Genomic DNA, 12500 nt, shown 5'->3' on the forward strand with positions numbered 1-12500 from the left:
CCCCCCCCCCCAAAAAAAAAAAAAAAAAGCAACACGACAGTGATATATTTTGGTTAATTTTTCTATCACCTCCCTCTCCCCCTCCCCCTCTCCCTCTCCCTCTCACGATACTTTTGCAGCACTCTTGGCTCACATCCTTTTGTGTAAATGATATGAAAAGACAAATAAAGGAGACCTGATCACGTGAACAGTTTGGATGCGTTCCCGTGAGAGAGAATGAGAGAGAGAGAGAGAGAGAGAGAGAGAGAGAGAGAGAGAGAGAGAGAGAGAGAGAGAGAGAGAGAGAGAGAGAATATGACTGACTTATTGACTGCATGACTACCTGAGTGATTGCTTGCGTGCTTGACTGACTGACTGAGTGACTGACGGACTGAGTGACTGACGGACGCAAGTGTTAGCCTTCACATGAATTCAGTCACTAATTACCAGTCATCAATCAATCAGTAATTAGTCACAAGTGAAGCATTGCATTCCGTGACTTTAACACTAATGCATCTGACCTTCGACGCAAGCACACCACACACACACACACACACACACACACACACACACACACACACACACACACACACACACACACACACACACACACACACACACCCTGTTTCAAGTCCACACGCGGTAATAATTCAGTAACTACAAACCAGTCGATACAACACTGACTCACACACACACACACACACACACACACACACACACACACACACACACACACACACACACACACACACACACACACACACAGCGAAAGCAGAAATGTGACGGTGCCATGATCTTGCAAAATTTCCAGTTTGCTGTGGTGTCACTGCCTCGCAACAAACACTTTCAAGGGCGAGTCTTCTGCTTGTGGTCACCCAGTAGTAGTAGTAGTGGTAGTGGTGGTGGTGATGGTGGTGTAGGTGGTGGTAAAATTAAGAGGGCTTTTCACCTCGTAGATTTTCTTTATCTGTTTTCTTTTACTCAGCCGCCGGACTCCTTGACACCCAGTAGTAGTAGTAGTAGTAGTAGTAGTAGTAGTAGTAGTAGTGGCAGTAAGATTGAGTGGCTTTTCATCTACTATTTTTTTATCTATTTATTTTTACTCAGCCAGTCTCCTTGACACGTATGAAAAAATAACTCAATTTAGGCTCGGAATCTGTTACTCCCCCTACACGCATCTACATTCCTCCTAGTTACATCATTCTATTAACCAAAATAATACGGGTTTACATAACAGCACCGTAGATTCGTACAAAACCCTTCTTGGCCCAATCAAAGAAGTATAGCGTTCTTATGTGACCTTTGGGAATCTACACTACGTGGCATTAAAGATGTGTATCCCAACCCTGCTCTTGATCTTCATTCTGAATCTGCGCCTTACACGCACGAAATCTGTATTGAAAGGAGTTTATTTAGCCATGCCCACACTTTTACTGCACACACACACACACACACACACACACACACACACACACACACACACACACACACACACACACACACACACACACACACACACACACACACACACACACACCTCTTTGCCAAGCACCAAACGTTTCCATCCTCGCCCATAAAGAGTAGTGGTAAGAGGAGGACCTTGTACCATATCAATTATCCTTGACTTAGTACACCACTAAGACTCATGACTGGATTAACTAAACTTACCGTACCCTGAGTCATTATTTCTGCTAAGCACTTCCACACTCGCCTATAAAAGAGAAGCAGAAGTCTCTATCATATCAATTCCTGGAGCAGTACAAGGCTAAGACTCATGACTGGGGCTAACTGAACCCCCGCTGTCCTTACTCGTCATCTGTTTCTGCCAAGCACTTCCACTTAGTCTGTAAAAAAAAGTAGTAGTAGTCCTTGTATCATATTCATTCCTTCTGACCTAGTGCAGCAGTGGCTCTCATGACTGGGGCTAACTGAACTCACGCTCCCCTGACTCATTATCTAATTCTGCTCACCTTGTCTGAACTGTACACAGGATCTGGCCTTAGGTATTTTTGTTTCGCCTTTTTTTCTTTATTTTTTTCTCTCTACTGTGCTTTTCTCCCTGAGTTATAAGACAGTTATGATTTGGGCTGAACTCGTGATGGCCTGTCCCCACCACTCCCCACACCCTTCCAAGCATCCCCTGTGGCCTAACCTACTTAGATTTCAAAGCAAGCACATTTCCTTCTTGTTCAGCCTTCGCCGTTGGGTCATTAGGTATATCAGCATTTCTATCTGCGAGGCTCCTAAGTGTCACCCTAACATTTAAACACCTGTCGGACTTTCTAATTCTGCATTTGAGCCTGAAATCTTGTCCTTGTCTCTCCTCAGCTGCGTCTGTTTATCGGCGCCTTGCTCTCCATTCACACACACACACACACACACACACACACACACACACACACACACACACACACACACACACACACACACACACACACACACACACACACACACACACACACACACACACACACACACTTTTAGTTCTCCCCCTAGGTTCAGTTTTCAGGCTTATCCTATTCGTTTTCTTTCAGCTCATTCCATTTAGCAACAGTCTAAGTTCTGTTAAGCTCACTGTTTTCAGACTTAACTTGTTCTCTTTCTTTAAGCTCCGTATTCATTTAAGCTCCGTATTCAGCAACAGTTCAAGCTCCTATAAGTAAGGAAAGTATCTCTGTTATCTGATAAAAGGTTTGAGATTGAACATTTTTTTACTTTTTTAAGCTCCGGACCTGAAAAAAATATATATATAACAAATTTTTGCGATTAAACTCCCCTTCCCTATTCACTTTGTTTAAACTTTTCTTGAAGCTCACCCTGTCGGCTCATCCAATCAGCTCACCCTACCAGCTCACCCTGCCAGCTGACCCTACTAGCTCACCCTAGAGACTCACAATTTTCTTTCTGGAGACGACTGAGGGGTATTTTTGTCCTGATGTTAAATGGTGACTGATGGCGTTGATGGGGATGTGTTGGCAATTAATTCTTCACTCGTTCAAGAGGGAAGTTTCAAAATACTTTATCTCATAATTATGAATAATCCTCTTGACCGTAATCATTGGGGATCGGCACCTTCATTGGACTTTTCTATCTTCCTGCCTTAATCGTTGCACTTGGCCAGAGCTGCTCTTAACGTAAATGAAAAGAAATTCTCTCTCTCTCTCTCTCTCTCTCTCTCTCTCTCTCTCTCTCTCTCTCTCTCTCTCTCTCTCTCTCTCTCTCTCTCTCTCTCTCTCTCTCTCTCTCTCTCTCTCTCTCTCTCTCTCTCTCATTTCTTTCCTAGTCTCAGTTGCTGTAATGCCATCAGGCCTACACGTGGCTGAGAGCTCGTGTGTAAAACATGCCCATCTGTTTCCATCTATCATCTTCATCCATAGATTTGCTTATCTTTCTTCATATGTTGGCAACAGAATACTTCCTCTGGCACACTCGTTCTCTTCTTTATTTCTCATTTCTTTCTGAGCCTCAGGGTTGCTGTAATGGCATCAGGCCTATACGTGGCTGAGAGTCCCTTTATAAAAAAAAAAAAATCATATTTCCACCTATCATCACCTATAGATAACGCAGAATCTTTCCTCATATATTGGTAACAGAATATTTTCCCTGACACACACACATACACAAACACACACACACACATACATACACTCTCTTCCTCATTTATTATTTCCCTCCTAGTATAAAACGTGCTCACATATTCCCTCCTATCATGCCCACTCATAAATCTGCCCAATCTTCTTTTAATGATGACGGCCGTGTGTTGGTAACTGTATCCTTCATCAGACACACACTCTTTCCCTCTCTTATCTCTCGCATCTTTCTTAGTATCAAGGGCTTTAATTTTCATGAGGGTCTAACGAACACTTGAATAAACAGTTGCGCTATCATAGGTTCTCAGTAAGCGAGTGAGTGGTTGGTTCATTGGTAACGTTCTAGGATAACATTAAGATGCCATGGTTCGAATCTCGCCCAGAGAGAGAGAGAGAGAGAGATTGGGACAGGGACGCCTTGGAGTAGAGGGAGGGTAAGAGGAGGAGAGTATGGAGGGAAGTGAGGAGGAGGAGGAGGAGGAGGAGGGAGAGGAAGAAGAATGGAAGAGGAAGATGATGACGATTAGGGTGATAACTGCAAGAATAGTAGGAGGAGGTGGAGGAGGAGGAGGAGGAGGAGGTGGAGGTGGAGGTGAAGGTGGAGGTGGAGGAGGAGGAGGAGGAGGAGGAGGTGGAGGAGGAGGAGAAGGGTGTTGACTTTTGGTGAGAGTTAACGATGAAGGGTGGGGGAGAGAGAGAAAGAGAGAGAGAGAGAGAGAGAGAGAGAGAGAGAGAGAGAGAGAGAGAGAGAGAGAGAGAGAGAGAGAGAGAGAGAGAGAGTCCGACTAGCTTGGCGTCACCTTCCTACTTGCCCAATTTAACCCTTTGTAGCGGCCAACCCCCACCTCCCCCACCTCCCCCCTCCCCCTCTCCTCCCTCACCTTCACCTCACCACCCTGACACTTCCCCCTCCCTCACCACCCTCACCTCCTCCCCCTCCGTCACCTCTCTCAACCCTCTTCACCCTTACACCCCGCGGCCTGTTAAGGGAGTGACCGGCACCCCCTCATCTTAACCCCTGTACCCCTGTCCCTTACCCTTGGGGGGAGATGAGGGGAGGAAATATGGAAGGTGGAAGAAGAACAAGCAGCAGCAGATTTGTTGGCTCTTAGTAGGGTTTGTGTTAGGTAAATAAATAAGTAAATAAATAAGAAGGGAAAATGGATGTTATTTGTTTTATTTTTTTTCTCTTTATTTATGACTGTTTATCATTTATTGTGTTTTTATGACCAGTTGTTCTTGCATCCTCCTTCACTTCCGCGTTTTTTTGCGAAATTATGAATATTTATGTGTCTTATGATAGTTGTTTGTCCTTTTTTCTCTGCTCTTCTTTCATCTACTTGTTCTTCTTCGGTTATACAAGTACTCGCAATGTTTTTCCTTCATTCAGGATGCATGATTCTTGTCAAACTATTACTGGAATCATGAAAACACCATTCCAGACCCCAGACTTCCAATACAGCCTGTTAAACTGTCCCTAGAATCAGGAAAACCCTTAAAAACCCACAATAACATCCACTGGAGCCTGCTAAACTATCACTAAATCAAGAAAACACCCTTGAAAGCACTTTTGAAAACCACAGTAATTTTCAATAAAGCTTGTTCAATTAACACTAGAATCATAAAAAAAAAAAACTTGAAAATCCCCAATAACTTCTAATGGAGCGTGCTAAACTACCACTAAATCAAGAGAACACATTTAAATAACTTCCACTGGAGCCTATTTAGAAGCAATCTAATTAAGACCGAATAATTTCCGAATACAGACAAGACTTGCCTTACTCAGCTGGCACACACACACACACACACACACACACACACACACACACACACAACCTCGATGTCTTGTATAGGTAGGCCACTGTAGGTTGCTGTCTCTCTTATCTGGCTCCCACACTCATTCATACTCTCTCTCTCTCTCTCCTCTCCTCTCTCTCTCTCTCTCTCTCTCTCTGTCAGTCCGTCACCCTCAGTCACTTCTGGGAACGTTGCTTCGTGCTTCTCTTTCTCCCACGCACTCCCACCTACGCAGCAATAAGGAGAGTGTAACACGGATACACACGCTGCTTTTAATGTATGCACTCATTAATACTTCCTGAAATATGCTGAAAAAAAAAATTAGTGTGCTTTTTGATGAATTTTCTCTCTCCGGGTTGTGTTTATTGAAGTTTCCCCTGTTTGTTGGGCTTCGGATTAATGCTTCGTTTTCTATTTCTTTTCCTCTTTTGTTTTCTAATTCAACATCCGTGTGTGTGTGTGTGTGTGTGTGTGTGTGTGTGTGTGTGTGTGTGTGTGTACGTTTTCTTTTGCGTTTGTTTACTTATTTTCGTTACTCGTGTTTTTCTTGGGTCTCTTCCTCGATTTATTGTTTATTTATTTGTTTTCGTCTGCCTATTGTTTAATTTAATTTTCTGATTGTTACTGGTATTATCTTTCTTCTTTCTTCTTACTTTTGTTTAATTTTCACTGTTGTCTTCTTGTCTTTTCGCTGTTTTACTAATTTTCCAGCTGTTTTCTTTAATTTTCATGGCTTGATTTATTCTTGAGTGAGCTGTCTTTCTTTTGTCTGTTTTCAGTTTACAGCATAATTTTCCTACTTTCTCTTTTATTTTCCTGGTTCACGTCGTCATTCATCGCCTGCATGTTTGTTTCCTGATTTAACTTTTTTTTTTTTTTATCTTCAATTTCTTTCATTGTTCATCTCCTGTGATTTATTTCTGTCGAGTTATTTTCAGACAGTTTCCTTAATTTTCCTGATGTCTGTCATAACTTATCGTCTGCCAAGTGTGTGTGTGTGTGTGTGTGTGTGTGTGTGTGTGTGTGTGTGTGTGTGTGTGTGTGTGTGTGTCTGCCGCTTGTTGCTTTCGCTCACTGAGGTTCACGTATTTCCTCCTTGTGACGTCACTAACTTGGCTCGACCCTCATTCTGTCTGCCGTCTGCCGAGGACTGAGAGAGGGGGAGGAGGCGAGGCATGAGGGAGTCACTGGGCGAAGGGAAAGGACCACCCCTACTGCTACTATTGCTGCTGCTGCTGCTGCCACCCCAAACATAAACATTCGTGCCCATTCTATTCACTTCACTAAAGCAAGAGTTCACTAGTGGTTTTATTCCATCACGGCTTTCTTTCTGTCTAGCTTATCAATACTATCAATGCTTCGCCCCTTCATTCCTGTTCTGTCCACTTCACTAATGCAAGAGTTCACCAGTGTATTCACTCTTTCATTCCTTTCACTGTAAAGATCTTGAAATCGATGACTACTACTACTACTGCTACTACTACTACTACTACTACTACTACTACTACTACTACTACTACTACTACTACTACTACTACTACTACTACTACTACTACCACCACCACCAGTTCAATCCCTATCACGCACACAGACAGACACAAAAAACTTATCTGTTCATCTCGGAAATGCAAGAGTTATCCATTATCTTCTCTCTTTCACCCCATTTCACTGTGGAACTTCCTGTCTGCCTCTGCATTGCCGCCTCAGTAATGCGAGAGCCGAGTACACAGCATGGCCACTCTTTCATCCCTTTCGCTGGTAAACTGTGGGACTCTGCCTTACTCGTGTCTGTGTTTGCACCTTCGTATAACTTGGGCTGCTTCAAGACAGGAGTATCAGGACATCTTTAGAAATGCGAGTAAAATTAACCAACGCAATTTAAACCTTTTTGTACCTAGTTTTGCGGGACACGACAATAATTCAGCATTTTTATCGTATATTTTTGCTTCCTTCTTTACACGTTAAGCAAAGGTACAGTATAATTTAGACTCTACTTCAGAAAAGGAGTGTCGACGAACCTTTTTAGAAGCAGAAGCAGAATTAGAGACCCTGATTTGAACTTTTTCTTCTTACTTTTTTTTCTGGAGTTACGGTTGTTGAGCAGTTAATTAAGCAGGCTCTAGTGCAGGTTGGTAAGGTTATCGAGGGTTTTTTATTTTCCGTGATTCTGGTAATAGCTCAACAAACTTTACTGGAAATAGTTGGGGGGGTGGGTGTTTTAAGGTTGTTTTCACGATTCCGGTGATGATTTAAGAGGTGTTAGTGGAAGTTGAGATTTGCAAGTGTTTTCGTGTTGTAGTGATTGTTTAACAGGCTGTAGTGGAAGTTATTGGGGGTTTTCAGTTGTGTGTTTTAGTGATAGTAGCTCTAGTTTAAGAGTCTCTAGTGGAAGTAATTGAGATTTTAATTTTTTTTTTCTAGGCCTAGTTTAACAGATCTCTAGTAAATGCTGTCTAAATTTTCAAGGATGTTTTCATAATTTTCGCTATGGGTTAAGCGCCTTTAGTGGAAGGTGTTGAGATTTCCAAGGGTATTTTCATGATTTCCAAGGATACTTTCATCATTCTTTTTTTTTTTCTGTCTCAAGCGCTTTTTTTTTCTGTAATCTCTTGTAGACATAAAAGATAAAATCACTCGGCAACGAATAGATTAACCGCAAGTGCAGATTGTTGGCCACAGCTGTCCGTAATTATGGCTAGGTGTTTATAAACGAGTCAGTTTTTTTGGAAGGGGAGGAGGGGAAGGGACTGCTGCTACACGTGTGAAGTGACGTGCGAAATTGAAGGTGCAAACTGTGATATAGGGGAAATTGTGTATGGCGTGGGAGAAAAGAGTGTGAGGTAATGATGGTGGTGATAGTTTTGGTGGTGGTGGTGGTGGTGGTGGTGGTGAAGGTGGTGATTGATGGTGCTGGTGTGATCATGATATTTCTCCTTCTTTTCCTCCTCCTCCTCCTCCTCCTCCTACTTTTCCTACTTCTCCTCCTCCTCCTCCTACTTTTCCTACTTTTCCTCCTCCTCCTCCTACTTTTCCTACTTCTCCTCCTCCTCCTCCTCCTCCTACTTTTCCTACTTCTCCTCCTCCTCGTACTTTGCCTACTTCTCCTCCTCCTCCTACTTTTCCTACTTCTCCTCCTCCTCCTACTTTGCCTACTTCTCCTCCTCCTCCTTCTACTTTTCCTACTTCTCCTCCTCCTCCTACTTTTCCTACTTCTCTTCCTCCTCTTACTTTTCCTACTTCTCCTCCTCCTTCTTTTCCTACTTCTCCTCCTCCTTCTCCTATTTTTCTTCCTACTACTACTACTACTATCACCACCACTCTTACTATTACTACTGCTACTACCACTAATACTTGAACCAGGATCTTACCATTAGTACACACAAACAGAAAGACATGTAGACAGACACCGGGATAAACAAAGAAGAAATAAAAAAAATATTGAGAGAGAGAGAGAGAGAGAGAGAGAGAGAGAGAGAGAGAGAGAGAGAGAGAGAGAGAGAGAGAGAGAGAGAGAGAGAGCTGGAGCGTGAAACGGGAATGCATGGATGAAACGAAGTGAAAGAAAAGTGGGACAATTTGTTTCATTTATTTTTTTGAACAGAAGTGTTTGATTTTTTGAGAGAAGTGGATTAAGGTTACACGGGGAGAGAGAGAGAGAGAGAGAGAGAGAGAGAGAGAGAGAGAGAGAGAGAGAGAGAGAGAGAGAGAGAGAGAGAGAGAGAGAGAGAGAGAGAGAGAGAGAGAGAGATTAGATAGAAGAGAGAAAAGAGACAGAATACTTGGCAGCACACGTGAGTAGAGAGAGAGAGAGAGAGAGAGAGAGAGAGAGAGAGAGAGAGAGAGAGAGAGAGAGAGAGAGAGAGAGAGAGAGAGAGAGAGAGAGATAATTTTAGTGGTGTACGTGCAAGACTTTACTGTGGCTCTTGCTCTCCCTTGGTCTTCTTGCTCTCCCTCCCCCTTCCCCCTCCCTTCCTCCCAACGCACACTGTTCTTGTAGTGACGTGCTGGCCATGGGAACAGCGGCTGACAGGGCTGTGGCGGGTCAGGGATGAGGCTGGCTGGGTATTTGTACCTGTCAGGGCTGAGACTCTTGAACCCACCGCGTTTCGAAATTTGTGGGACTCTGAACGCAAGGAAGAGTAATTGTGGGTATATTAAGGCGAAGAGTCTAAGAGTACAAAGCCAGTATTCTCTTGAGTGCTTGGTATTGAGGTACATTGCCCTTAATAGGACCTCAAGCAAGCAGGCAGTGTGGGAGTGCAGCAAGCGAGGTGGCAGAGCTGGGTGGGGTGGCAAGGGGATGAGGGAGGGAAGCAAAGAGCGCCTGGGGGAGAGGTAAAGATTTAGCAGAGCGTAGGAAAAGGGGAGGAAAAGGTTAACGTGCGGAGGTTTATGGGGAACGTCTCTTGAGCGGTGCAGATGAGGAACAATAACCCACCTGGTGAGGGAGTCACGCCGTGGGTTCGACCCAGTTCAGAGAGTTAATACGAGACGCGAACAGGGGAGCCAACACGGAGGCCTCCCGATCCCGCCCCGACCCCGCCCCTCCCCCGCTCTGCTAGGCTTGCCGAAATGGAGAGAGAGAGAGAGAGAGAGAGAGAGAGAGAGAGAGAGAGAGAGAGAGAGAGAGCGAGCGGGGTGGGGTGGGGGTGGCAGGCGCGTGCGTGCTGGTGGAGGGTGTTACAGCGAGCGTGGGGCAGCAGTGGCTCACGAGCCTCTAGCGCACAGTGATCGGGCTGCCGGCACAGCGCCAGTATAAAGGGTGGCTCCCACTCCGTGCTAGGCAGTAGCCACCGGGCTCCGAAAGTGAGCGCCTATTTCATGATAGACGTGCAAAAGAAATGCAATATAAACATGGCTTCCCAGTGCAAGGTAAGACAACATTTTCTATCCTTCACTCTATGAATTTGGCCAGACAGACTCTTGACTTGACGACCACGCCTGCATGCCGGGCCGCGGATCCCCAGTCGGATCGGCCTGTGGCGGAAAGTACTCTGTCACATTCAGCACCTGCCAGGCCCTCGCAGGCACCCTGCTGGCGGTGATCTGGCGGGGACAGGTTCAAAAGCCTTCATGACAGACCAGACAAGCTTCACGTTGCCTGGCTGAGCAGTGCGCGTGACAGACGTTTTCTCAGATTTCATGTCAATTATGCATTTTTCGTGGTGTGCCCGGCGTGAAGGAGTGAGGCAGCGGTGTGGCGGCATGTCTAGGGTGGCGAGGGCGTGGTGACGGGCGTGTCGGGGGCGGCGCGGCGTGGCGCGGCATGGCGTGGCCAGGAGCGGAACATTTGGCGGGAAGGCGGCATGGAGGGGCCAGCACGCCCAACCACCGACCTGCAGGCGTGATGTCACAGCCAAACCTGTGCATGGGGAGAGCAGCCCCGCGCTGGCACTGTGCGTGTGTCCTTGCCGCGAACAGGTGGCGGGTTGGCAGCCTCACTGACTCATCCGTCTTGGCCTCTTGCATAAACCACGCTGACGGGAAAACTGCTAACAGATCATCGCTGTAAACAAAAGCTACGCTCATGTGATGTGGCTCTCCTTGCCAGACAGTACGCATCGTTACGAAACGCTTGTCGCACCGCGCTGCACCGCGCTGCGCTCAGCCTTACCTGATGCAACTGTGACCTGGCATGTGCGCCCGTCGTGTGCTGACATGTTGACATTATTATTATTACTATTACTATTATTATTATTATTATTATTATTATTATTAGTAGTAGTAGTAGTAGTAGTAGTAGTAATAGTAGTAGTAGTAGTAGTAGCAGCAGTGGTGGTGGTATTTTTATTATTATTATTATTATTATTATTATTATTATTATTATTATTATTATTATTATTATTATTATCAATAGTAGTAGTAGTAGTAGTAGTAGCAGCAGTACTACTACTACTACTACTACGACTACTACTACTACTACTACTGCTACTACTACTACTACTACTACTACTACTATACAAGTAGCAGCAGTAGTAGTCATAGCTACTACTACTACTACTACTACTACTACTACTACTACTACAAGTAGCAGCAGTAGTAGTAGCTACTACTACTACTACTACTACTACAGGTAGCAGCAGTAGTAGTAGTAGCTACTGCTACTACTACTACTACTACTACTACTACTACTACTACAAGTAGCAGCAGCAGTACTAGTAGTAGCTACTGCTACTACTACTACTACTACTACTACTACTACAAGTAGTAGTAGTAGTAGTAGTAGTAGTAGTAGTAGTAGTAGTAGTAGCAGCAGCAGCAGCAGCAATAGTAGATGAAGTCCATCATTAGTCCATTATCACCTCAGCCACCAACATCTTGAGTGTGGCAAGTCAGATAAAGTGAAAATGAGGCACTAAAACTATAGAGGCCTAGCCCTGCAATTACTATTAGCAAAATCTGGCTGCTGTAGTGATGCTAGGAGAGCAGCGGCGATAGCATCAGTATTGGTAGTACTGTTGGTTATAATAGGATGGTCATAAGGAGTATTGGGTGGAGGGTGTGAGCCGCACGTGAAGACCCTAGACTGTCCACGAGCCTCACGTCTGCTGTTGCTGCTGCTGCTGATGCTATGGACTGTACACTTCCCTGTGTGCTGAGTTTCTTTTAATGTCAGCACTGGCTACTTGTGTGTGTGTGTGTGTGTGTGTGTGTGTGTGTGTGTGTGTGTGTGTGCGTGCGTGCGTGCACTCGTGTGTGCGCACGCGCACGTGCGTGTGTGGGGTACGTGTCCGCGTGCATGCATGCGTGACCAGCCAACGTCCACTCCCCGCTGATCACGTAACTCCTTCACCTCACACCACGTGGCGCTGCCCTATCTGAAACACACCTCTTCTCCCCCTCCCCTTGCCTTCCCCTCGCTTTTCCCTCGCTCTCCCTCGCCTTCCACACGATACAACACGTGCATCTGGTTTCCTCCCCCTGGCCCCCTTCCCCTCCCTTCTACTCGCTCCGCTCCGTACACACGCACGCAGGAGAGACAGCGGAGGTGTGTGTATCTGTGAGAGGCAACGTGGGAGAGAGAGAGAGAGAGAGAGAGAGAGAGAGAGAGAGAGAGAGAGAGAGAGAGAGAGAGAGAGAGAGAGAGAGAGAGTCACCTTCAACAGCAGTGGCTTGGTCGCCGCTCCGCTAGTT

General features: G+C 45.4%; 1 protein-coding gene across 5 annotated transcripts in view; it reads left to right on the forward strand.

Annotated features, from left to right (window-relative positions):
• LOC135106587 (b(0,+)-type amino acid transporter 1-like) overlaps positions 1 to 12500 on the forward strand; it is an 82252-nt gene that overhangs the window by 24337 nt on the left and 45415 nt on the right. The window contains exon 1 of one of the 5 annotated variants that reach the window (XM_064015836.1): positions 10080 to 10238. The exons of 3 other annotated variants lie outside the window; for them this stretch is intronic. The gene's annotated coding sequence lies outside the window, so the exon portion shown is untranslated. Of the gene's footprint in view, positions 1 to 10079; positions 10239 to 12500 lie in introns of those variants that run through there. One more of the 5 variants, XM_064015831.1, reaches the window with a different exon arrangement.

The sequence above is a fragment of the Scylla paramamosain genome, chromosome 13, assembly GCF_035594125.1.
Source record: "Scylla paramamosain isolate STU-SP2022 chromosome 13, ASM3559412v1, whole genome shotgun sequence".
NCBI classification, from domain to species: domain Eukaryota; kingdom Metazoa; phylum Arthropoda; class Malacostraca; order Decapoda; family Portunidae; genus Scylla; species Scylla paramamosain.